Below are 25,399 nucleotides of genomic sequence, written 5' to 3'. Positions count from 1 at the left end.
GCACATTTCTGGTCCAATTCATCCCAGCTGCTAACTATACCAAGCTAAAATCTGACACCCAGGTCCAATTTCATTAAATCCCAGTCGGCACGGTTCTTTGTGATAATACTGACTCTCGTCTAAGGCAATATGTATTTTGGCTCACAGCTACAAATAAATCCTATCGTAAGTACCTTCTTCCTAGTATGTAGCACACTGCAACGGTCCAAAAAAAAGCAGCTTCTGTACGAAGTCTCAGAGAAGAGAGACTATTGTAATTTATCATGATTTTCCAAGTAAGCTCTCTGCTATCTTAAGAAATTATGTTCTCTAAAAATAAATGAGAACTGTAGTTGTATGTAACACCAAAACTGCTGTTTCTGCTGTTACTTCAGCTTTGACTGATGTGGAGAAACCCAAGCGGGTATGTAGCGGGGTATATATTTACAGGCCAATACACACAACATGTTTTAGTCTGTTTTACTCCTTCCCAACTGCTCAAGTACTAAAGTTAGCATTCAATAATCAGAACAGAGCCAGATAAACAAAAGGAAATGTATTGTTAAAACTCCCATTTCATCTCCATTATTGGAGGGTGCTTTGCACAAGTGCTGAAGACAATATATGCTAGCAGTGGGATTCCTCCAGCAGGCCAGCATCCCCGCCAGTCCCGCTTAACCCCCACGTGAGACCTGGCTTTCATGACACACATGGACGGTCCCCTGTCTGCTCGCAGGGGCAGGAACCCAGATGTCCCTGTCCTGCCAAGCACTCCAGGTGGCTGCATCTCTGCTGGCTTCAGGTGTAGGAGTCTCCTGACCCGAGCTGCTTACAGGAGCCAGGGCATAAAGCTGTTTCTCAGCAGCTCCCCTGAGTAAAAACTCGTTTCTTTTGTAAATGAAACCAAATGAGCTAAGTGTAACCTGTGAAGAGGTCGAGCACAATTCCTGTACTCTCCTCATCTTCAAAACAAACACCATGCGAGCCGTGATCCTGCCTGCTCCGCTGCCTCCCGCTTATATAACAAATGGTATTTTGAAATAATGCCATGGTGTATTTTTAAATATCAAATTTTGCTGTGTTTTTAAATTGCAGCTTCCCTTTGGTCGAGAAGGTTTTATCCCTGTGTTTAACGTTTTGTTATTATGGTCTCTGCTAAGCTCCAGGACAGCAAATTTTGGAGGTCACTGATGAATGTCCTTTGCTTAGGCTAAGGCAGGTACTTTCCTGTTGGATTTTTTTGTGACACCAAGAAAAGAGGTTAACAAGTTGGAAGAATACAGATATTACCATACCAGATTAGACCAGCTGTGCCTTGGGACCAGTATCTTGCTGTAAGGGCAGCTAATCCTGGATGACATTTTTTTTGCAAATTAAACATACTTTGAGAATGATTATCCTGTGTAAGGGTAGCAGTACTGGAAATTAAATGGGTTTTCCATTCTGTGCTATTGTACAGCACATTGCTTTAGACTTTTTGGGAATTTACATTTGTTCTGGTTGGTTATGGGGTTTTACAAAAGACCTAGGAAGTGTTGAAATTGCAAGTTCGTGTTGGACCAAGTGTTGCAGTAACATGGTGTTTCAACACTGTGTACGTCATGAACCTGTAATTTCAACACTTTCTAAGAGTCACCAGAGTGTCTCAGGCTGAACTATAACATAACTAAGTGTTCCCCTCTGAACACTGAACTGTCTTTTTTTTTTTCCTGGAAAATATAATTTGAAACACCATTTGGCTGACATTAAAGAATCTAAAATTGTTTTAATAATAATCAATGAAAGACAAAGTAAAGGATTACTGTAAATAGAGAAAATTGCTGACTCAGGTGATAGCGGGAGTGAGTCCTACTGCTGGATAAGTACAATAGTCTGTAGTTGCAGTTTTGATTATGGATTCACTTGCGAGGGACAAAGCTGAATTTTTACAAGCCGTCTGTGTTTATGCTTCTGCCTTATGTCATTGCACACTGGTTCTGATATCAAGTGTTAAACTCCTGCAAATGAATCTGCTATTACTTCTGCCTCTGGGCTGGATCTCCCGCAGGCTCAGCCAGAGTGGGGAGGAGAGATGCAGCACGGCTTTGAACACGGTTTCAAGCAACCTGGCTGCCCTGTAAAGTCCACGACAACAGTCCTGAGACTTACACGTTGCAGCACGTGCTCTCCTTCACTAGCCTCCCCACTCAAATCCTCCAGAACAAACACCCAGGATGCAACCTCCCTTTTAAAGACATCTACTAACACCGGAGAAGCCAGGGCTGCTGCAGCTAAATGGTTACAGCTGCAGTAGTGAGAATGGGCAAGACGGCCTTGCCTTGTAAACGTAGTGGCTTTGTTTCCGCAACAGGCAGCTTGTGTGCTGAGTGACCCGATATATTCCCATTCAGTGAAAAAAATGCCTTGGTCCTAACACAGCGCTTTTTGTGCACTGATGCAAACTATTCTGCAAAGGTTGAGCAACATCCCTTTATTAGACTGAGAAAATGAGGTATAGACAGACCAAAGCAATTGCTGGAAGTCCCTGATTTGGGCAGCAGAGGATGGAAACCCATAGCCAAGTTCTTATTCAGTAGCCTATTCACTTGGAGACACTGACTCCACGGCACTTAGCTTCCCACCATGCTGTGATGCAGGGCAAGTAGGAATAAGGTGAGTTGTTGATGCAAAATCTGGGCTGTGTTTTGCATTGTTCCTTATGCGTTTGACCGACCAACTTCTACCACACTTCAGTAACCTTTCAGAAGCATCCTCCTCCCTCTCATATCCCTTGAAATTTCCCTCAAGATCTAAGTGGCCAACACTTTCTCTGAGTATAACATTTTTCTCTTTTTGTATTTATGAGATGAATTGGGAAACTTCCTGTACCATCCCTGGGAAACTGGACAACGAGCAGGACAGGAACTCCTGCATTAACATAGCTTGTATTAAACATGCACTGGTGTGATCGTATCTGGGGGTGGGAGAGGGAGAAGTACTTGAATGGCCAGGATTGCTCCCTGTTGCAGGCAATGCTGCTGAGAAAGCACAAACCAGCCACAGTGGTGAAGTCATGCAAATGCAATGCTCCCAAAGGCCACAGGAATTGTGGAAAGATTTGTGTAAATATCTCATGCATTCTTGTGCTCTAAGGTTTATGGAAACAAAAACCACAGTCACAGAGCCAATGCCACATTTGCTCGTCCCTTCCCCCTTCTGTTTCTTCTCTACAGAAAGGTTGTAGAAGAGTTTATGAACAGCTGAGAAACTGATTTTTTTCTCTCTTCTTTTTTTACTAGTAATGTAAAAAAAGGTAGAAAAGATGGTAAGCATAAATAAAGTTAAGCAGGGTACAAGAGAAAGGTTGACTGATTTGTAAGTACATGTGAAACTCTTTGCTGTAGTCACGCCTGGAAAAATACATGCCACACAGACGTTCCCCAAGCCATTTCAGACTGCACAATGTCTCTGGTGCCCACCAGCTGGACCCCCCCTTTCCCTGCACCAGTTTATTCTGTAGGTCATCCGTGCAATTTGCTTACCCTCACAGGGAAGATACTGTATGTTTACCTTCCTGCTTAATTTTTGAGGTCTTATCACTGTCTCTTGAAAGGCTTACAATACCTGAGCCTAGACAAAACCAGCCCTGTTTATTCACATCCCAGCGTTATTCCTCTCTGTTACTGAATGCATCAGGGATGCTTTTCCCTCCTTTGGATCCTTCTTCATTTCAGATAGTGGTATCATACTAGAGAGGGACATTCTACATGGGAGCTGTTATGATGGAAATAGCCCAGGGGAATAATGCACCTGCTGTCGGGGAACATGTGGGTCTGTCCTACAGCTATTACTGGGTGTGAGCTCCTAGGAGCTGGTAACTGGCTGCACATCACTATGGGGGGGGGAACTGTCTATCAGATGCTCTCTTTTTTTTTTCAGGTCTTAGCTACTTGCAGTCCCATACTGACAAGGGAAGGATGGGAAAAAGGCAGAAGGAGATGGTTAAAAGATGTGTCCTTAGCCTGTTGCAATTAACCACCCCCTTTTAAGTATGAAGGAGCTTCACCAGCATCTTTTTTCAATGGATCCACAGATTAGAGTGTGGGGAGGAGGGGAGCGAAGGACTCCAGCAGGGACTGGATGCTGTGAAATTACTGAGAAAGAAAAAGAACAAGTTGTATTGTCTCAGGGTAATAACCAGCCCGCCTGCTGGCACAGAGACTGCTGTGACCCAAAGCTTTGCTGAAAGGCGAACGTCCTTCTCACGTCACAAAACCCCATCCCTTGATGCCTTCCCACATTGCCACAGCACCCTGTGCCTCCCCAACCCCACCCCCCACCCCCCAATCTGTTGAGGTGCATTCTTTTTCCAAGGGGAGATTTTTACATGTAGGAAATTGGGCAAGACAAGCTGGTGGTAACATCAGGCTGGCCACATCAGCCGTCGAGCCAGACCTTCCCCAGCCTCTCAGAGGGATGTCAGCTGCTGCCCTGAGCAGCCCTGGTGCTTCAGCAGGTGGCACTGTGAGTCCTGCTCACCCGCTGCGGGGCTTTTCTGCTCCAAAAGGTATTTTTCTTTTGGATAAGGAATAAAGCTGAGGTTCTGGCCACTTGCGGTCATTCAAAACACCACAGTATTTTTCAAAATACAGGGGTGCTGGCCCAGGCATCCCAGCCAAATTGCAGCCTGGGTAGCATCCCACCAGCCCAGAGCTCCACTGGCGATTCTGCTGGGATGTGATTTATTTCTTCACTTCCTGTCCTAAAGGAACACCCACAAAGTTGTGAAAGTCGTGCACACAGAGTATGCTGGGATCTCTGGTGTAAGAGAGACGGCACTGATTACTAGGCGTGGATTAGAAATTGCTGGTATTTCTGGAGTGGATCTTCAGATCAGAAGTGAGCTGGAAAACAATAGCTAAGCAGCTCCTAGTCAAGGCCACTTTTCTGGGTGTTGCTGATATAAATACAAACAAAAAAGGGGGACAAAACACTTCAGCATGTCAGCTGTGAAACATTTATTAAATTAACAAGTCTACGTGGACCAATAACACCATCCTCAGTGTCTGTTCCTGCAGCCATTTATGGGTGCAGGCTTTACTCTTGCTTTAGCTGAAGTGTAAGGAAATCGGTGCTAGTTATCCTACACTGGGCTTTTCTGATCGCCCAACTGGCAAAGCTCAGTAGCGGTGATTCATTTGCTTCTATCTGTTGCCTCAGCTATGGGCTCAAAAGGCAATTATTTGATTGCATTGCATCATCAGGGTTTTGTTTGGGTAGATGATTTTATGTTTTACACCCTATTAGAGACCGTCATAGTCCTTTTTTTCACGAGGGAGTCCCTTTCCTACAGTGCAAGATTTGGAAAGCTATGGAGCACTTTCCTACCTGCTTCCAGATTCGCTCCGTCTTTTCTGCCCTCCTCCCTGCCGTGTGTGCCGCATGCAGGGTGCAGCGCTCCTGACCCTCACAGAGTGCTATTTGCTTATTTTATCTCTGAAAACAAAACAAATTTCTCTCCGTTTTGTTCTATTTCCTACACGATAGAATCTTTTGTTTTCACTTGCAACCTTTGCAGCTTCCAAGAATTTTTACTCCTTGTGGTTTGTCGAGATGCGCAGGGTTCAATAGTCTGCCACCAGGCCCTGGCCCAAGGTCGAGGATTCCCTCCTTTTCCTTCCCAGTATTGTCCTGCATCCTGCAAGGCCCTTCTCCTTACATTGCTGTGGCTGTCGTGACAAAGGGGACTGGCACCAGGCACACTCCTGCTGCCACGGTGACAGCTGCTGAGCACTCGCCAAGCTCTAATGACAATAGCATGACCTCAGATACTTTATTAAGAAAGAAAAACTTGAAAGGGAGGGTACACTTAAAAGCAGACAATAACACCTTGTCTCAGTGCAATGCATTGTTTTTGCAAGCCTGGAATGGAAACAGTTTAATATAATCTTGGCCTATTCTCTCCCTCCCTATTTACTGCACAGGCTCACCCACATCCACGTTGGACTGAAGTTCACAGACGTAGCTGTGAATCTAAATGTGTAAATAAATGTTACTGACTGTTGGACTCAATAAAGACACAGGCACCGGGCACGGGAGTCTACTTTTAATGCTGCTGTGACACTCCCTAACTGATTATTTCTCTATGCTTCAGTGTCTCTGGCTGTAAAATGGGGGTAATGGTATTTTAGCCACCATGACAAAGCCTCCTGAGCTACAGATGTCTGGATGGAGCTGTGCTATGGATGGAGAGGGAGGCTGAGAGCTGTGCTGCTGCATGGCGCTGCTCTCGCATGGGGACATGAAAGGGGAGGATCCCGGCGGGTGAGTGCCTGTGTTCAGCTGTGCCTCCAGACCCCTGAGCACAGGGCTCTGCGGCCATGATGGTCCTGGCAGAAAACCTTTGCCTGGAGCCACACAGAAAGTCTGAGAATTAGTAAATAGGCTTGGCAGAAGGAGGAAGTAGAGATGGTCAGAAAAATTCTGACTAAACAAGTTTTCGTTGGAATTTACCGATTCATCAACATCAAAGCACTTTGTGGAGTGGGTCCAATTTTGACAAAGTTGCTTCCAAAACCAGGCAGGGATTGAAAACTGCCTGCCAGGCACATTTTAGCAACCTGGCTAGTTTTCTGCTGATTTATACCGTTGGTTCCTTAGCAGTTCACCAACTGGCTGTTAAGTGTATATTTCCAAGTGTAATGGCTCTGGAGTGACTGTCCCCAAGTAAGGAACGCAGTGGTGGTCAGTGTCTGTGACCCTGGCTTGGTCCACCAGACAGAGTGCCGCAAGGGTTCATGGAGCTCGTAAAACCCAGGACTTGGAGAGATTGGCTCTGTGTAGTGCTATCAACTTTTATCAGAGGCTCCTTCTTAAATAACAGAGAAATTGGCTGACCTAAGAGTTGCTGCTTTTAATTCTGGGTCCTTTTACTTTGAATCTGGAAGCAAAATGTCTGAATTTTCTCTCTTTTATACACATGCTCAAGTAACTCCATTGATTTAAATAGAATTACTGCTCAGCTGCATTTGTGTAAACTGGAGTTCAATGAATTGCTGCATAACCTTCGAAACATAATAAACCCCACAAAAAACCCTAGTTATTTCTCCTCTCCACTTGGAGTAAACAATTCTCCTTTTGTTTCTTATGGATGATACTGGTGGTAAACCTTAAAAACAAAAGGAGAGGAAGAAGAGGAAGAAAAAAATATGTGCTGGACCTGGTTCTTCTCAATGTGCAATTCCTCCTTTTTTATCCTTTGCAGCTGGGTTTGTGTGTGTGTGTGTGTGCATGTGTGTGAGAGAGAGAGAGGAAGGGCTATTTCACGTTTCCCATGATATGTTTTGTTTAGGGTTGTGATAGCTTGATTCATTGTGCATAATCTGCAAGCCTTTACAGGGCTTTACTTGAGCTTCTCTTCATGAGAGGAAAAATAGCTGTTTTTTTTTTCACAGAGGACTTTTCCAGTGTCTAGTGTGAACATACAGTACTGGAGAAGCACAGAAATATGCCATTGCTTTCAGGCTTGCCCATGTCCAGATGTGCATCCCAAGATGTGCTAGCTTTGGGGAACATAAAGCAAACTGAAAGGAACAGGATTTGACTGAAACAAACAGGATTCCACAAAAAGCAGCAGACCAGTAAAAACTGTACAGAGAGCATTTTCTTTCATAGTACCTACTGTTATGCAATTGTGCTAGTGTACTGTACTGCACAGTATGCCTGTCTTTTACAGCAGACTCTTTTCCTTTTAAATGTATGCTAGTATTTTTTTTTTCAATTAGACACAAGATAGTCTTCTAAGTAATGTGTTTATTTTAGCTTTGTTTTTCCCACTCCCCTAGGTCTGCTAGGATTTCTTTCCTATCTTTTTTATGTGCCAATGACATTGGTTGTTATAAGGTCAGGATCAGAATACATTGTGGGGGGCAACAGTGCTGTAAGGGCTTGACATGAGATCAGAAGTAATGCTGCAGTGAATTTTTAAAAAAAAAGAGGAAAAAAAAAATAAGTAGCAAGGCTTATGGTGCCGAAAGCTCTGGGTTTCCCATCCAGACACCATCTGTGAAGCACTTGGGGACAGTGCCTAATGTCTGAGTCATCATGTTTGGCAGTCATTTACCCAGTGGTCTGTTTCCCTGGGGGGAGTATTCACTGGAGGAGAAAAGGAATGGTAGAAAGAAGGAAGATAAACTGCCCTTTAGCCCCATGATTTATATTTGGTCAGAGTACCCCTGTTCTATTTTCTTTTACTTGGAATGTATCTTGGACATGTTGTTTCAATATGAGACAATCAGCTGGGCTCTCAAAGGAATGTCCCTGGAGACTCAAAACAGCCTCCCAGTAGGGTAATATGTTCAGCAGAATTCTAAGATGTATTCTCCAACATCTGCAGTCTATTTGTGCCTCCAGAATATTTCCCATCAGCATTTGGGGAATCAAAAGGCGCTTTGAGAGATGGTCACCAATTCTCCACACTGCATGATAACTTGTAAAATGTTTACTTCTTTAAACTTCTACTGAGCTGGTGGTTTCCTTCTCTTTCTTTCTTTCTTTCTTTCTTTCTTTCTTGCTTTCTTGCTTGCTTGCTTTCTTGCCTGCTTTCTTGCTTTCTTGCTTTCAGAAACTGTTAAAGAAACTAACGACAGAATGACATGGAAATACACTTTAAATTATTCTTTCATATTAATGGGTTCTGAATGTAGTAGTAACCTCCTGGGAAACAAGAAGACCTAGAAGTCTTCATGGGCAATACAGTGAATGTCTGTTCTGGGAGTGATTTATTAGGCTGCACATTAGAAGTGGATAGACAATCACATGGAGAGTCTTACATGTTTCATCTAAGATGCCATGTCCTCAATTTGGTTATTGCATTTTGTTTTAGTAAACTCATCTGAAAAAAGACAGGCACAGAACTAAAAACAAACACCAGACAGGTAGTGAAAAGATCAGAGAACTACAGAGAACATATTTCTTGTAGGAAGAAATTGAAAAGATTAGGATTATTAGCTCAGGAAAGTAAAAAGAACAACAGAACATATAGCGTGTATTACACAAGAAATAACAGATAATAGGCAGGAAGCCAACTTAAAAACTCCTTTCCAGCCTTCCCAGTGATATAGGAATTAGGAACGTTCAGGCACAAAAGGAAATAATAATTGACATAATGTGTAATCAATCTGTGGGTATCGATTTTGCAGGATATAATTTGTACAAATGACAGAAAGTTGGCTTAAAGACTGACGAAAATATTGGGCACAAATATTAAGAGAAAATGTCACCCAGGTAAGATAAAAATAAATCCATCTAGCTTTATTCAGCAGGGCATATAAAGGTAAGAAGAAAGATGAACACATTACTGTGATGATGGGAGTAGAAGGGATCCTGTTCTGATGGTAGAGGGTTTCTTTGTTACCTGTCGGTATTCATGGGAAGCCATCTGTTTGCATGACACCAATTTCTACTTAATTTCAGTGACTGGGAGCGCTTAATAGTTAATAAATGGTTGAAATTCTTTCCCATTGTTACTCTTCTTCACCAACGGTTTTGTAGCAGGTAATTACAGATTTTATATGGATGAGAGGAGGCGTTTGTCCATGAAGCAGTGACAGTGAAGAAGTTGTGGACAGCTCTGCTCTAGCACTGCTCTTATCAGTTGTGTGTGGAGATGGACTATGAAACTTGGTGGGCCAGAAATAGGTATGTTATGGCATTCTTCTATTGCAAAGCAAAAGAAGCAAGCTGTGGTGCTGCGCATGAAGCACATGAACTCACACCAAACAATAAAGAAAACATGTAAGGTTTTGATTTCATTCATCTTTTTTTTTTTTCTGAGATCCTTTTTCTGTTTCTGTTCTGTGAAAGCCAAATAAAAGCAACAAATAACAAAACAGTTGGGACTTTGACTTGCGAAACTGTATTTGCATGTTTGTTCTGAAGAGGTTCCCATAGCCCGGCTCTGACTTTTATCTATCCCCACAGGATGTACTCCTACACTTTTTCTTCCAGGATCCCATGCTTCCTGTGGGTGTTCCCACAGCTGCCAATTCAGACAGCTCGAGTCTGGAATAGGCTTTGCACAATCCTGAAGATGCTATTCTCTCACTAAGTCAAGTGATTCCACACAAAAATATGGCAGATGTTTAGCATCAGGAATCAAAACAGCATTTTCGCACCACACAGCACATTCTTCTCTTCCTGATACCTTTCATTTCCTCTCTACAGGATATGGAGCAATTTTCCTCTTTTGCTGCTGTTCATGTGAACTCAGGAATCTGTGAACTATACCAGGACACTTGAATTCCCATGTAATCTTCTCTGAGAGGTAAAGGGGCTTGGTTCACTGATGTCTCATGCTTCATTATTTTCCTGCCTAAGAGGTAAATACAGTGGTTGAAGAGCGGTAATAACACTGGATTACTTCTTGCCCATGATTTTCAGCTTCTGTGATTTTCAATACCTGAAAAACAAGTGCTTCTAAATGTAATCTGTATGAAGAAAAGATCAGTTTTCTTTCAGAATCAGTACTGTAACCATGGGCCAGAAGTCTCAAAAAGGCAATTAAACGCTTCTGCAGAGGGTTCTGCAGGTCTTGGAGCTAAAGAAAGCCAGATTAACCAATGCTGGAGATGAATATTCCTAATGATGTCAGTGGGTAGATTCAAACTGAGATTCCAGCCACCTGTAGTCTTGGATTATCCTGTGGCATTTTCTTAAGGTGATCTAGCACCCTTGTAGGTGGTCCGATGGAGCTCTGCATGTGGCCCTCATCATCAGATTTTTTGAGTGCCTAGAGAAAAGCATGTCAGTGTTGTGCTGAGCCCAGCTCAAACCATTCCCCACCTTGTCTCTGGAGTCCTTCAGTACTGTCTAGCGCAAGTGTTGCTGCGATACTGTATTGGCTGCTGAAAAATGCCTAAGTACATTTCTTTGGTTCAGGGTGAAAAAAACTTGGCAAAAGCTGTGCCTACCAGTCCCAATCCCAAAGAGCAAAGGAGGAATTCATTCATTTGCAGCCTGATTCTCTGTCACAGAGACCCTGGGTCTTCTGCACATCTTGGGTTTGTGACACACTGTGTTAAAGCATCAGACATTAAAAAATGAACACATTGTGCAACAGAGGATAAAAGAACTGCATGGCTGGCACATAAATTCTTTGGGCTAGTCATTAAATTCTTTGCCCCCCATTCACTAAATTACTTCATCAAGAAATTACAAGCTCTTTCTCTTCTCATGCTGGATCTGAGACCAAAATAAATTTGAGGTACATTACAAACTCATCAATGTGTGCAACGCTGTTACTAATCCTCATCTCTACTAGAATTTAGTCTATACTTCCTGTGTTAGGCAAATCTTTAAAGGAACTTCTAAGCATTTGGAAGCTGCAGAATTCATGCAGAATTGCCCTCTTCAGTTTTGAGTCGAGTTTAGTGATAAGGATTATCTGAATGCTTTTAAACTCAGCATTTTTAACAACGTAACATTTTCCCAGAAAAATGTCTGCTTTCCCTGAAAATGTTCAGTTTTGGTTTAGAAGATTTAAGGTCTTCTGTAGACTGTAGGATTTTAAAAGCTTTACAGAAATACTTGGTCTTTTGCCCATTTTTGAAAAGTGGGTGGGGGGAGACATTTTCAGACAGCTATGCAAAATAAGCGCCGTTTACACCAAACCCTTAACATAAACATATCAAGCGCAAGCTTAGCAGCTGCATAGAAGTCAGCAGAAAGAGTGGTAAGGCTTTTGAACTTGTATTTCCAAATTGGACAGATCTGCGGTGTTAGTGTTGGTGGTGGATGAGGGGTAGACAAGACCAAGCATACTAAAGAGGTTTGTAACACTGTCTTGTATGGTTTCCTCTCCAACTTTTGGAGCTGGGGGAGAGGTGCTACACAAACCTGTATGGCAGATCTACCCACCACTTCCCATAACTGATGTGCAGCCTAAACAGCATTTATGTTGCTGTAACCCTCCAGAGAAGAATGACTACAGTGTTTGTCAAGCAAACTAACAAAAGGGCAGCAATGTTGCAGGAACAGGGAAGTTCTTGGCAAACAAGCAAGTTCTTGGCCTGAATCTTGCAGAGATCCCTGCATATTTTGCCAGACACTTGTTGCGTTCTTTCAGGCTTCTCAGGAATGTCTCTAGCAGGAAAGCTGCAGACGGTGTGTCATATAGTGCGAGCATCCCGGAGAATGCAAGTCCTGTTCTCCACAGCTTCCTCCCCAGAGCTCTCTTAGAAAAACTTCCCAGGACAGAAGTCTGTGAACGCTGGGCTGAATTTTAAAAGCTGAACTGCTAACCTCAAATCCCAACAGAAGCACCAGCACCCTGAATGAAAATTACATTTTTAGCACCTGAGTTCCCATACAATCAGGGAAGTATGTGTGTTAAATTCTGCGTAATTAGTTTGTGCTCCTCCTGGTGTCTCGCTACTGCTGATATTCTCTGCAGTGTTTCCATGTTTACATGACTTCCAGATGTAGCATTTCTTAATTTATTATGTTCTTATTCTTTTGTTCACCTGAAAATTACTTCATTTGCATTGGTTTCACTGCATACTCAGTGACTATCCAATGATCTCGTTGCCATGGCAGGACTGATCTCTAATCAATAAAGAAGAGACTCTCATCACCAAGAGAAGGTTACCAAGGAGTGCAGAAATTCTGTAAAGTCCAGACTGTTTGGAAACATTTTAGAAATGCATTTGACTCGGCCACGTTGGACACCTTCAAGAGTCGTCTGGACAGGGCACCGGGCCATCTTGTCTAGGCTGTGCTTTTCTTAGAAAGGTTGGACTAGATGATCCCTGAGGTCCCTTCCAACCATGGATTCTGTGATTCTGTGTGATTCCTTCTGTAAGCTTTCCCAAGCTGACCGTTTCTTTACTTTTTCTGTTCAAGGTTAAAAGAAGGACTAAGGGTCAGTATTACACTTCATTCTATACTTTTTTTAGTCTGTAAGATTTCTAAGAAAGTTTTCACACTTTTGAAAATGAGCGCACTAGAAAGATAATAGGAGTTTTACTGTGGTTTATTCTATTCACATGCTACAGTTCTGTATTTCAGATCCCTTACATGAATCTGCTAGAGGCAGTAGGAGCCACAAAGGACCTTCCTCAGAGGCAGAGATTGCAGATGACCCCACACAGAAGAAAGGATGCAAAGCACAAAGCTTCCCACATGGCACCACATGGAGCTTTGGCAGGTTTGTGACACTTCTGTTCTGATCTGAAATATGGAAGGTGTATACTCCTGGAGTTTCCTGGCAAAATAAATGTTTTATAGCACGTACTATTACAGAAACAGTTCTGGACTCAGTAAAAATTAGGTGTGCATATCTGAAATCAGTTTTTCTTTCAGTACAGACTTTCCAGGATGCAAAGTAATACAAACTATAATCTTAAATCGTCATTATTCTCTACAAGATCATTTCTCAACAGTCAGTAGGCAACAGCGTTTTCTTTTACTGAAAGTGTAGCCATGTTAGTTGATTGATTCAACTTTTCTGGACGGTCATCCATTTTAATATATATGGTAAAAAAAAAAAAAAATCACTTGCCATTCTACATTTGGGATTAGGATAAAAGTACCTTCAGTCATTCTGATGTAAATACTGCAGCTGGATCTTTTCTGCTCTTCTCTAAAGAAAGTCTTTAACTTGTTGATGAATATTGGCACTGTAGCTAGTGTTCATGGTTCTTGTGAGTGGACATGAGGAACAGTATAGAACTTTATCAGGCCTAGACGATATAGCAGTTAAAATAACGTCTAGTTTTAGTAGACAGTAATATTGTGAATAGGTCCTCAGCAATAAACTCAGCTGGTTGTTTGGTCAACAGAAGTGCTATACTGGCTGCTAATTACAACCCTATGTTGGATACGGTGCCAAGTACATGTTCTCAGTATTAGCCCAGAAGGCACTGGTTTTCAAAAGAGAAAAGCTTTTCCAGAAAATTCAGTTGTGAGACTGGTGCCTGAGACTAAAGGCCCCAGACAACAGCTTTAAAAAGCTGTGGTACCTCCTCTTCCTCCCCAGTCATTTGGATGTCTTTTTCCTTAGGGAGCATTAGTGGGTATTGACTAACATACTTGGAAGAAAGTATGTCAGAGAACACAGACTCTGGGAACTACTCTTTCAGTTTGAGTTGATCTACGTGGGGATCAGCCACAAACTGGCAAGGCAATAGGGTCACACATTTTACAAGATGGGAAAAAAGTAAATATTACTAAATAGCTGTGATGCCATGGAAAGGGCAAAAGGTTATGAAAATGATTAGCTTGAGGGAAGAGTCACGTATACTGAGGGATGGAAACACTTGGCTAATAAGTGTGTGGCATTCCACGGCTGTGATATCAGAATTCCCAATGCCAGCCAGCTTTCCTTTTCTGAACTCTTCAGAAGATGCCTAAATTTCCCATAAACAAAAAAGACAATAAAAAGCAAAAGATGGGAAGTAGGAAAAGTTTTTGTTCTAGAGAACAGCACCGCTATTCAGCTGCATAGACACAGCCTAGTCAGTGCAGGTTAATATTTAAAGGCCCCAGAGATGATCCCTGCTTTTCCTTTGAGTGTTTGATTACATTTTTCTCTGGTATCATGGCTGGACTAAATAAGAAGGCCTATGCTGCTTTAAGATAAAGGAATGCAACCTCCGTGACTTCGTTTCTGTCCTGTTTACTGCCAGCTATGAGTTTTATTGAGTATTTTAAATCACCAAATTCCTTAATAGTCTCTATTTTAAGGAAAAGATCTTGTGGCTTTATTTAGTAGACCTGCTCTGGCTGGTTGTGTGTCTGCTTGGATTAGTTGTGAGGCTGATTTCATACAGCGCATACTGTAAAATATGCTGCTGTCTCTATCTGGCTGCTCCAAATCTTGATGTGCAACTGTAAGAGGAGTCCTTGGACACTGCAGTTCCCTTTGTCCCTTTGTTTCTTCCGAACTTCAGTCCTTTCGTAGGAGCCTTGGGGAGAACTGCCTTGCTTGTAAGTTAGAACTTGTAAGTTAGAAATAAGGGATTTTGCAAATTGTCTGTTTTGGTTATAGTATGCTTGTTTGAATGAATTTGCCTTGGATAGCATTATTGGCTAGTGAAGGGTCTATAGAAAGTGCTCTACCTACTGTAAGCCTTCCATACAATGTGAAAAGGTTGTAGGTAGAATGGTTTCAAAGAGGTAGCCTTTGATGTCCCAGCTGTCATCATGTAAATTTCATGCCTGTCCCCATTTAAGCTTGTACAGAGAGAAGCATCTGAAAATGTTAAAAATGTTTTTAAATTTAGTGTGCATTTATGTGGACGGGAAGTGCTGCTCTGTTAGCATGGATAGGCATGCTGTGGCTCTGTTTACTGTCTAAGAAGAAGATGCTTCACCTTACAGTAATTCACCCTTGTTTAACTAATGCCACTTCTCAATATCCCACTCACTCACTTTGGCATTCCTCTGGCATTGACCATTCCACTGCAGTGCCTTGGCAAAAGAAAAAAACTGCAAACGAATATGACTTATACAAAGCTTTATATCTGAAAATCACCAGTGCTGCCATTGCAGCCACCTGCTGCCTGGTGTGGCACTGAGAACAGCTATCCCCCAGCCCCTGTGGGTTGTTGGTTCAGACAGCTGCAGCGAGAATTCCTCTTCAGGCAGTCCGGCAGTGGAGACTGCCAAGGTTAATCTCCTGAGTGTTAACCTACAGGCCTCTGCGTGTGAGAAACATGAAAGTACGACCACTTTCCAATGAATGATCTAAGGAAAATTACATAAATGAAAATACAGCAGAGTCCGGTCATCTGTAGTTATAAATAACTTCTGTTGTTTGGTCAGCTGGAATCACACAAACATGCTATTGTTAGGACCCGCAAATGTATACATACAGATTTTGAAATGGGAGTAATGTAGAAAATGAAAGGAGCGATTAACCAGATAAGTGCTTGGCTCCTTTCTTATTCTGGCAATATAACAGACAGGCATATAAAGACTTACACTGCTATCAATATCTTGACCCTAGGCCTTCACAAGATTCCCAGCTTTGCCAGTGGGAAGTGCTCCTTTGATTGACTGACTTCCTACAGAAAAGCATCAAACCAGGATCTCTGCAAAAGTCAGGCACAGTTCTTCCCCTACCTTTAGGGGCAGGAGTTGAATTACAGCAGGAGGAGTGGGGTGGGGAAGAGTGGGAACAGCAGAAATCATCCTTACAGGAGAAAGAGGAAACTAAAAGGGCTTTGCAGCTCAGGTCAGCTTTTCTCTGTCCTTCCCCCACCCTTCTTACGAACAATAAGTCAGTTTGCTATCTCCTTTTCCTTCCTTCCCTTTCCCTCCCTGCAGTACTTGGCCTGGGAACAGGGTGAAGGGGGTTGTTTGTAGTAGTACCCACAGCATGCAAGAGGGTGGAGGTCTTTTGTAGCCTTGGCCAGGGAAGGGCTTGGCGGAGGCTGCCTATAGTCACCAGCTTTCTAGTCTGGAAGATATGGAGTGAGGACTATCTCTGAGATACTGCAAAATGGAAGAGTAGTTAAACAGGCATTGGAAAGCCCAGGGAGCGAGTTAGGGCTGTGTAGTTCGGCCAAGCTGATAACTGGGTGAGGGAATTGCTAGACTAGGGTGATGGACAGGCCTGAGGTGTAGGCTCTGCAGTAATCGCTTATCTAGATTGGGATCAACTTTTGATCTGGGGGATGTCACCTAACGCAATAATTTCAAACATTGCAATATTATGTTCATGACTTCTCAGATGTGTTGCACTGTGTTATACCACATGCTCTAATAAAACATGCTGCCTGTACCTCACCTTGATGAAGCCTTTTGTGCCTAAAGGTAAAGAAGATACTCCTCCTCTCTTCCTAAGAACTGAGAGAGAGCGAGCTGGATGCTGAATAAAAGATAGCTGGGAAACTTAGCAAGAACCTGAGGAGACAAGAAGGCTGCCTTTTTAGAGACAGGGCAAGATAGAGAGAATAAGCAGATCTGGCCCCAGGCAATTTCTATTTGTTCCTCTTCCCTTCTGCCTTGTGCAAATATCACTCTGTGCTTTTAATTTTTGGCCTTTCTGCCCTTGCCTTGCAGACCTGTGGAGTGGGAAGTTGAGCAGGCAGCCCAGAGGCATCACAGCCAGAAGAGAAACAGGAGGAGGATGTGGAAATAATTGGAAATCCCTGGGTTCCAGAAAGTCAGCAGACAACATGCCAGCACCCTTAAGCTAAGGAGGGACCTGAGAGAGGGTACAGTTTGCATATTTGGAAGGAGAGAGGGAACTGCATGTTAATAAGACAGTGTGAAGGTCTGTGAACTGCAGGAGAGGCATTCTAGGTGGGAACCACACCCTGTCTCTAATTCCCTCATCTAATCTGACTGCAGCAGAAGCCCACACAGAATCTGTTTTTCAGTCCCCCTTACTGTCAGCTGGCTCCACACCACTTTTGGTCCCTGCAAATGGCCAAATGTGAAGCACGGGTGGTTTCTGCGTGCTATGTTTTGTGTCAGGTTATAAGGCTTTGAAGTTGAAAACCTGTTTTTAAAATTAAATTTCCTCATGTTGTGAAGAACAAAGCAGCAAATTTGCTACCTGAAACAGTCCCCATATCAGTTAAATTATCAAATGCAAATGGCTTATTGGAGTAATTCAGGAAAAAAAGTCAAACAGCTTGTTAAGAAACAGGCTATATATTTAAAAGATTTATATTCTGCTCCCTCGAGAACAGTGTGCAAGAAATATGGATGTTCCCAGCTCTGCTGGTTGCCATGCAGCCTGATGGCTTTTGTCAGGCTCTGGCAGTGGTGGAGAGAGAAGCTCTAGGCCAAGCAGAAGAGTTTTAGCTTGCTCTGCAGGGCACTTGGTTGGAGCAGAGTAGCTCCTTCTTAGCCCAAGACTTCAACAGGTTATTTCATATATCAGTTCAGCCAATGCAGAGGGAGTGGAAATCACCTCCCAAATGCTCCTTCCTGGAAAGTCCTCTGAAAAAGGGGACTTCCCAACTTGAGGGTACTGCCAAAACATCCTACTTCTGCAAACCCTTCCAGAAGAAATACATTGTAGGACTGTGCACAGTTCCTTGGGATATTCATCTGGGAAAAATTAGGATAATTTCTTTAACCAGGCATTGTGACTGGGGCAGGGAGAATCAGGATGCCACACGACCACTTTTTCACATATTTGTCTGCCTCTCTTTCATGGCTGTGTAGGATGGGGGAATCCATCCTCTACTAATGTGCCACTGTCAGCTTAGACAGAGCCCAGTGAACCATTCTGTTTGCCCTCAGGCTCCTTCAGCTCACTTGAAAGCCAGCAACAGAGCCACTCTTCTCTTTGTCTCCTGCATGGAAGCTGCTCAGCAGGAGGAACAGGGAAGAGGTAGCAGCTGCTTAGAGCTCTCCCTGTTTGCATCGGAGCTGCTCGAGGCTCTGAGGTGCAGGGAGGGGGAAAGGGTGATGGGAGGCAGCTGGGGAATGTGATGCCCTCCACATCCTTCCTGTAGTGACAAGCCTTATTCAAACACTTCAGTTTAAAAAGCTCAGAGTGCAGCTCCAGGAGAATGCTTTCAATTCATAATCAAATATGGGGCAATAACAGATGGATAAAACAAACAAATGTGGGGGAGGGTGAGGTATATACTCAAACACTCTGGAGTGTATTCTGGGAAGAAGACACCCACTTAATATGTGTTATTTCTCATTCAAGGAAATCTATGGGCCGGTGAACTTTAGGACCTTCTTCACTGTGCTCAGAAAAGGCATTGCAGGAAGGAGCACCTCTTTTTTTTTTTAATTTTAGTATGGAAGCAGTTCTCGTGCCCTTGCATACTTTGAAGCTCTTTCTATCCCTGCTGTATGACTCCTCTCCTCCTTACATGAGGAAGCTGAGCAAGTAGCTTGGCTTTCTGACCAGCACTAATAGTATCCTGTCACTTTGCCAGGAAATGCAGCCTGTTGAGTGGAGCACTGGCACAGCAACCCCGATGTGCATTAGCGCTCTGCGGGCCTCATTGTATTACACTCCTCACGATCACTGCTCTGCAGGCTCTGCATGGGGCTATTCTCTCTGCTAGTGCACTGTGTTACCACTGTGCCTGCAGCCAACTCCATTGTTTTGCTGGTGATGATAATACATAGGTTTTTTCCAGCAAAGAAAGCCTCCAGGCAAGCTGGGAGGCTTCTCAAAGCACAACGGGTTGGTTGCCAGACAAAGAGCAGAATACTTGAGGAGTCTATAACGATTTATTTTCTTAATGCACATGGGTTTCTATTGCTCAGGACTGCATGTGAGATTTGAAACCTGCAGCAGACATGGGGACGTTGATAATGCAATAGCACTGAATGGAGGACCTGAGGAAAATTTTTGAGGTGAACTTTCTCAGTTCAATCTTGTTAATCAGTGCGGGTTTACTGAACAAGAGCGGAAGGATCTCTGCAGTTGGTAGGCCTGTGCAATAATAGATATCAGTGGAGCAAAGCATAATCTCGAAAACCATGTTTTAACTTCACAGGGAAATGGCACATATATTATAATAGGAGAATTTCCCTTCTACTGTCGGTGCAATCAGAGATCTCTGACCTTTAATTTGTTGTCAAATGTGATCAGTTTCTACTACCTGCTAGCCAGTCACAGATGCAATATTGTACCAGCAGTGAGATAAAGGACAGAAAAAAGTGTAGGCACTTTGAGGAAATGGTATATATAGATTTCAAATCAACAGCCATAGTTTAATTCTAGAAACCACGCAAAATGCTTTTTATTTTTTCCCCTGAGTTCAGTTTTGGAGCCTTGTTTTGAAAGCAGAATATTTTCTTGACATGCCTCTGCTGATTTCTTAAATGTGCCAGTGGAGGAAACATCATGCTTCTGTGTCTTCAGCTTCTTTGTAATAAGATCCAGTTAAACAACTAAAGACATTAAAAATTCATTAGAGCATTTCACTGTTACAGTCAATGAGACCTGCTGTTTATCAGAGTATTTCCAGCCAAGTAAAATGTGGTTTTTTAAAAGCATGTAGTAGAAGGTATTTGTTCAGAGTGCTTTGTATAAAATTGATTTTATAATTATAGGTAAATAATTTTTACACTTCTCTAATGCAGCAGTAGGCAACATTAGGTAATAGGGCAGATCTGTGAGAATACACCTCAGCTTCAGCTGTTAAAGTTACCTTTAGGTCAAACAGCACGGGTGAATTACACAGTACTGGGGTAGTACTCAGCAACAAAATAAGCTAATTGCAAACGCTTCATTATTATCTTCATTGTGAAGCATTTTTAGGGTGTCTAGAGATCTACAAGTGAAAATACAGTGAGCCAAATTCTGCATTGATTTTCTACTGGTGTGTCAGAAAAAAGAACTTGGTTGATCCATATGAATAGCAAAAATTATTCTGATACTTACTTCTGACACTGCTAGAAACATAGGAACCTTTGGATAAATTGAGATTGTATTGTCAAGGCAAATGTGCCACAAGAAAATAACGTGTAAACAGGATCTTAGGGTCAAATCTCATTTTGATTACGCTCAATTGTGTTCTATATAGATTTCTGGAGCAGCAGCATGTTAACTGGTATTTAATTCCTGTTCAAGGTGAATGCAATTTAACCAAAACAAGTGCTGAAATAGCTGATGCAGTTCCTCATCATTCCGAAACCTGCAGAAGCTTAACCTCAAAAGCTGCTATCATGGAAATAGCTGTGTAGCTGTTCAGTGTGATTTCAGTTACACCTATCAGTGTGGCTGCTGAGAATGCTAGCTGGGAATCTGAAGTTAACTACAGTGTCCCAGTACAATGAAAGTTGAGCCACTGCATTAGATCTGTATGACCTTTTACAGTAATCTATATTGGAGGTGACAGAAAACCTGACAGCTGAGTTAAGACTCATGTTGGTGAGGAATAATCATATTAGGCTTTCTGCAATTCCTGTCAGTCTAAATACAGTGGGGTCTGATATTCTTGTTTGAAGGACTATGTAATTTTTCTAGTCCTATTTGAAAGGGAAATGGACATTTATTCTTGAAAGATCAGGAGCCTGTTTGAATGGATGAGATTTCAGTATTTTAAGATTTAAATGAGGATTTAAAGTGTATGCTTATCTTGTGATATGAAATCTGTGGTTGAACTTAGAACATAATGTTTCTCCAGGTGTTTACATACATGAGCCAAACTGTCAAATAATTTGATACCCAGCTTGGGAGAAAACCTTGGTTGAAATCTTTCCTGAGCTGTGAATCTTTAAAAGGAGTGATCTTAAGTGTGTATTATTTTTCAGAGTAAGTCTGAAAAGACCTTGTAGTCTTACAAGGACATACTTTATATATGCATATTAAATATGTCTTCTTAAACTTCCTAAGAAAGATGCATAAAGACAGAGTACTACTTTCAATAGCATGATTTATCCCCAGCAGAACATGCTCGGTCCTCTCCATTTTTCTTGCATGCAGAAAGTTATTCTTGTCAAAAGTACAGAAGCTTCCAAGGCTTCCTTTTCTTGTAAAGATGTGCCTGACCTTATCTTCTATAATAGGCTCTATTTTGGCTAACGCTCTATTTACATAGGAATGCAAGCATAATTAAATGCTGACAGCAAGAGGTCTATTTGGGTGGAATTTGAATGAATATCTTATAGCAGTGTGGCTAACAAACCTTATAAAAATAAAAATGAAGCTGCTCCCTCACACACTGGGCAGTGTTAGTAGAGGAGGGTTATAATGTCCTGGAGTGGAGGTATGTAAACAAAGAGGTGGCAGTGTTAGGTCTGTGGTGAGCTAGACTTGACAGCAACATAAACAGCATAAAGAAGCCTTCTAAATAAAATCTCCAGCTGATCAGTGGAGCCGACCTACCACAGGCCTTCAGAGCTGCTGAGGCGGCGAGATGCATTTCTAGTGGATGCCTGCATGTTCCCAGCAGTAGGGAAGGCAGGGAAGATGTGTTGCAAGGTAATGTTCAGTCATGGGCCTGCAAACAGGTGTGACCCCCAAAGGCAGGACGGACCTGGAAGCTGTAGAGGGCTGGCACATCAAAAGGCTGTTAGCAGTACTAGGTTTTTCACTGCCCCATATGTGAGAAAAGGGAGAAGTGGCCTCATTAAGAAGTTAATTTAGCAAAAGATTAGGCTTTCTCCGTCAGGTAAAAACAGAGCAAGTGAAATCCTGACCCCACTAAAATCCATAAGGCTGATACAGTTGATTTCAGAGAATGACAAAGTACTAGATTATTGACTGCAAACTACCCATTCTTTTTGCTAAGTCTCTCTAGCTCAAGCAGCTTTCCTGGTTTGTGAGGGCACAGAGAGGGATGGATAACTCTCTGCCTGCCTTTCTGCTTTTCTAAGTTCTCCCCTTCCTTGTTCTGTTGGAGGGAAAAACCTATTTGTGTTCTTGAAGTCACACACAGATGCTTAAGAGCAGTGCTGTGTGAAGGAAGTACTGATTTGTACAGTGTTGTGTCTCTTGCTAAGGACAGTGGGCCCAGTTACCTTCTTTTTTATGTCACTGGCCATGAAAAGTAGCGCTAAGAACTAAGTGTGATATGAACTGTCCTGAACACATGCAGCTGTTACGTTTGATTGTGATGAATGGTAGAAAAGCATGTCGTATCTTCCCTTAAGAATGTGTTTATTGGTTGAAATGCTACATCTGAACCTAGCATTTTATACCGGTAAACTTAAATAGGGAATATATATATATTTATAGCAAATACTTAAATAGGTGGTTATTTTAGCTTTTGCTCTCGTTAGTATGCTTAGTCACTGTTGCCAATGTTTTAAAATCTATTTTTCTAAAGTTGATAATTTACATCCATTTTCAAATTACAAAGAAGTGGTCTCTTTTTCCAAAGTACTGAGAGACTAAGAGACTTCTTGAAAAATAATTGTATGAGCCTCAAGTGAGGTGTTGACATGCTTGAATGCAGATAGATGTGATCTCCTCTGCTGCAGAAGTTGTCCATATAGAAACCAGCTCCATTCCAGAAACTGTATAGGTGCATGGATGCAGTGCTGAGTTGAAGCTATTAAGACACGATTTTTGCCTACACAGATACGTCTTTATAGAATTGTCTTCATATAACATCGAGGCCTACCTACATTGAGATATCTGCACTGGAGAATCAGCTTTGTCTCGCACATTTGAAAATAGGAATCTCAGTCCTGAATTAAGTGTGGTGCCCAGAGAAGTAAAATGCAAGCAAGTCACGCAAGCACAGCTGGTGCCTAACGTGCTGTGGCTCAGCAGCAATAGCTTGTTGCTGAGTGGCACCTGGGTCAAGAACAGAAGATGTAGAAACTGTTTCCAGAAATTTTTAGCTTATGATATTTAAAGTTTCTTTCTAGCTGCAATTATACCTACTAAACATTTAGTGAAGTATTTAATAACATATTTTCTATCACTGCCTTCATTTGGATTATAGTGTCAAGGATAAAACTTAGGAGAAGATATAAGCTTGTCCTTTCTTTGTAGTTGACTGATAGTAATTTGTCACTGTTTCCATCACAGGCCACATGATTAAGATCAGAGTCAAGAACTCGACTGTCCAGATCTCAACCACTGGGACCACTGCTGTACACTGAGATAACCAAAAAAGGTAGAGACTGAAAGAAGACAGTGTAATTTGAAATTAATCAAGATGTAACAACTCCCTTTTGTAGGCTGTGGTTGGGAATTCTCAGCTGAGCTGAGTGTGCCAATGGCTGAATCACAGTTGCTGGCCTGTTCACTCTCTGACCTAACGCTGTGCTCTTCTCACAGCTGACGAGCTGCTGATAAATCCTCTACAGCCTAAAACCTTGGGTTGCCTGAGGTTAACAGAGCACTGACAGTTTGGACCAGTTGAAGATCTGTCCCTGGGTGTCTGAACCCTACAGGGAGCGTTCTTTTCTAATGAGCAAGTTGTTCAGGGGAACAGCAGGGACTGTGATCTGAGGATACTGGGGTGAGATCTCTGCCGCAGCCTCATGGAAAATGACAGCCAAGACCCAAATGCTAGTTCCTTTGGTAGCAGTTAACACATTTCCTGACTGCCGTGTTGTCCATGTAACTTGAAAAGAATTTTGAATGAATCTGTGGCAGAATAAACTAGTTAATGAGATCATGGGAGAGTGCTTTATTTCCTTGATGATCAACCGTTGTCTTGTCTGGTGGTAATACATACACTACAGCCACAAGTAGTGAAATAGCTTATCATTGCCAATGTTTACTGAGTCCCAGGCTCTTGTTTCCATGGGCCAGTGAAGTGCAAAGGCCACACTGTAGTTCAGAGGAAGAATAGACAGGCTGAAAGGAAACCATTGTTTCTCCCTTCCCGCTTGGGCTTTTGCAGTGTTTCTGAAAACATTTTAAGCTCTCTGTAGAGTATTTCAGTTAATCCTTAGAGAGCAACAATAAAGCTCTAGGAAAAGCAGGCGAAGGAAAAGATAGGATGTTTTCAGTTGGGATGGTTGTACTTGGTAGGAAGATCTGCTTCTGATTAACATGCCAAGAAAGTACTTAGGTTGAAAGAGAATTTTACTAGACACTTTTAAAGGAAACTGTTTAGAAAAATGTCATGTACTGACCTCTGAGAAAGATCTGCAGAATCAGTATTTCCTTCCAGTTCACTCTGAGGTTTCTACCTTTCTTCTCTGTCATGCACTCAATAGCAATAGTAATAATAGCCATACTTTCAGTGCTGCAACACTCTCTAGTTCAAAGCACTTCACAAACACTGGACTAGATTCAGTCTGGTCTTCTATGGATATAAACTTTGTGTGAAATCCTGGCTCTGTTACAGTGAATGGCAAATTTCCCACTGACTTCAGTGGGATTGTGATTTCACTTACTCCTTGTCAAAGAATTCGGGCAAAGCAAACCTTCTGAAAGAGGTGAATGTGATTGCTGAAAGGAGATGAAACCTCTCTTCATTGCAGGGGAACACATAAATTCTCAAAATGGAGGACAGGCACATCCAGAATATAGGGGAATGACAGAGGGAAGAAAGCCTAACCTAGTCATCTCCAGTGTGCTTCCCTTTCCTGTTTCTTTTCTCCTAGGTCAGGCCTTAGGTCGATTCTCTGCTTTTGTCGTGCCCGCAAATCTCTCTCACGTTTATATAAATATGACTACGGAGAAATAGCTGCTTGACTCATTAGCTTGGTTGATTGCTTGATAACCATAGTTTTCCAGTACTTTTGCTTAGCATTGTTATTTGCAGTTGTTCACATCAGAACAGTAGGGGTTTATGCCCCTTTACACAGGGGCAAATCAGGAGTCAGACCCTTGCTCGTTTGCAAATGATCAAATGTGGTTTACTTTATAACACCTAAAACACTGCAAGTATCTTGAATATTTTTAGTCCTTTTATACCATTGCTGAGTGAAGACAACCTTTAAAGTCTTTTTGGGCCAAAAAAGATTTTGTGTATTTCACTGAAGTATGTTTAGAGGTTGCAAAATGTTAAGTGCTTATTTTGTGTGAGTAAACTCTTCTTCT

The 25,399-nt window shown here is 42.3% G+C and overlaps 1 long non-coding RNA gene across 3 annotated transcripts; it reads left to right on the top strand.

Annotated features, from left to right (window-relative positions):
* The first annotated feature begins 2,475 nt into the window (after positions 1-2,475).
* Positions 2,476-24,002, top strand: LOC135312306 (uncharacterized). Of its 3 annotated transcripts, none has more exons than XR_010371876.1 (4): positions 2,476-2,631; positions 10,183-10,282; positions 13,024-13,162; positions 23,429-24,002. It is a non-coding gene; the product is annotated as an uncharacterized LOC135312306 (long non-coding RNA). The 3 variants fall into 3 exon arrangements; XR_010371875.1 differs by lacking the exon at positions 2,476-2,631 and adding an exon at positions 17,023-17,177 and having other exon boundaries at positions 9,944-10,282; XR_010371874.1 differs by lacking the exon at positions 2,476-2,631 and having other exon boundaries at positions 9,944-10,282.
* Positions 24,003-25,399: the final 1,397 nt, after the last annotated feature.

Source organism: Phalacrocorax carbo, chromosome 2, assembly GCF_963921805.1.
Source record: "Phalacrocorax carbo chromosome 2, bPhaCar2.1, whole genome shotgun sequence".
In the NCBI taxonomy this organism is placed as follows: domain Eukaryota; kingdom Metazoa; phylum Chordata; class Aves; order Suliformes; family Phalacrocoracidae; genus Phalacrocorax; species Phalacrocorax carbo.
This window is presented reverse-complemented; position numbering and strand designations above follow the sequence as displayed.